Source organism: Copadichromis virginalis, linkage group LG4, assembly GCF_057382275.1.
Source record: "Copadichromis virginalis isolate Kocher_CV1m ecotype Utaka linkage group LG4, C_Virginalis_male_GT1.1, whole genome shotgun sequence".
In the NCBI taxonomy this organism is placed as follows: Eukaryota; Metazoa; Chordata; class Actinopteri; order Cichliformes; family Cichlidae; genus Copadichromis; species Copadichromis virginalis.
Genome location: NC_140621.1, coordinates 8,008,418 through 8,010,329, shown reverse-complemented (window position 1 = coordinate 8,010,329; position 1,912 = coordinate 8,008,418). Strand labels below are relative to the sequence as shown.

The following is a 1,912-nucleotide window of genomic DNA, read 5'->3' as shown; positions in this document are numbered from 1 at the left end:
GAATGAATAGGGGAATTGTACAGCGCTCTGAGGGCCCCGAAAAGCACTATATAAATGCAATCCATTGTTGTTATTATTATTATTAAAGACCCAGAAACCATCGACAGCCTGCTCACCAAGGAAGTCAGGGAGGGTTTCATGATCGGACCCTTCCCTGAACCTCCCTTCCCCGAACCTCCCTTCCCCCTCTTTTGCATCAACCCTCTGGGCATCACCACCAGGAAATATTCTGGAAAAAACCGCATCATCATCGATCTTTCTACTCCCCACGGCAGTCAGATTCCAAGTATAAATAGCCTCATTCCCAGCGACGACTATCTCAAATACTCAACAGTGAACCATGTCATTTCTCTTATTAAACTCACCGGCAGAGGTGCATGGCTTTCTAAAGCCGAGATCACAAGTGCCTTTAAGGTCTTGCCGATTCACCCCAACTTCTGGCACCTGTTTGGAGTCAAGTGGAGGGATGCCTATTGCAGACCTTCGGTTGCAATAGCAGCCCCAAGCTCATCGATTCACTCTCCGAAGCTCCATGTTGGATCCTCTCTAACAACCATAAGCTGCCTCTTTCGTTCACCTCCTCGATGACTTCCTAGTCATCTCCCCTCCCATGTCACCACCAGCTCATGGGTTATCCACTCTCAGGTCTGTCTTCTCCGAACTCGGTGTTCCTTTGTCAGAAGAGAAAACAGAGGGACCTTCAACATCCCTGGAGTTCTTCGGGATAAACCTCAACACTGAACGTTTCCAGGCCTCCTTGCCCATCAAAAAGCTCAATCGCATCACCCTTCTCCTCCAAAACTTTCTCCTCGCTCCCACTTGCTCCAAACGACAGCTGCTCTCCCTTTTGGGAGACTTAAACTTTGCTCTACGCATAATCCCTCAAGGTCGCTCCTTTATCTCTCACTTGCTTTCACTCGCTACATCTAAACCATCACTCCTTGACTCCATCACACTGGATAGCTCTTCCAGGGCTGAACTGCGTCTCTGGCAACTTCTGCTCCCTAACTGGAATGGCATCACCTTCTTCTATGATGATCAGCTGTCCCACCCCAATGACGTTCAGCTCTTCACAGATGGCGCCCCTTCTGCTGGCTTTGGGGGCTATTACGGTCGAAGGTGGTTCTCTTCAGCTTGGCCTCCCAAGTTCCGTGAATATATCCACGATCTGTTCCTGCCTTCATCAGCCGTTTACGAAATCTACCCGGTAGTCATCGCAGCCTTACTGTGGGGCCACAAATAGTCAAAAAAATCCATCCTCCTTCGGTCCGACAACTTTACCGTAGTTGACATTATCAACAAAGGCCGAAGCAATTCTCCTTCCTTCATGCGGCAGCTCACGTGGTTATCAGTCACCCATCAGTTCCTAATCAGAGCAGAACACATTGCAGGCCACTTCAATTCCTTTGCTGACTCCCTGTCTCGTCTCTCACTCCAGACATTCAGAGCCTTGGCGACCCACGCAGAGGCAGCTCCGACCCCAGTTCCTCCATTTTCCGCCACGATGTTTGAGATCTAAATCCCAGCATCGCAGAACTCATCAACATCTCCCAAGAAGCGATTATAAATAGCCTTGCAGCAAGTACATTGTCCTCCTATTGGACCGCTTGGAACACGTTCCGTTCATTCCATCATAACTTCAACCTGCCCTCCCCGTCATTCGACATTGCAACAGTTTCCAGCTTCATATCTCATGCATTCCGGTTCCTGAGCATCAAAATTCCCACCATAAAGACATACCTCAGCGGCATCAATTTCTTTGCCAAACTGCTCACAGGTTCACCATGCCCAACCATTATGTCATCCCAGATATCACTACTTATCAAAGGTCTCCAGCGTCAGTCACCTGCCACGACCCTACACCACTTACCCCTAACTTCAGATCTTCTACTTCGCTACATCTCTACCCTCC

General features: G+C 49.1%; 1 pseudogene; it reads left to right on the top strand.

The window, feature by feature from the left end:
- The first annotated feature begins 211 nt into the window (after positions 1 to 211).
- On the top strand, positions 212 to 1,519 carry LOC146710759 (uncharacterized; annotated as a pseudogene).
- Positions 1,520 to 1,912: the final 393 nt, after the last annotated feature.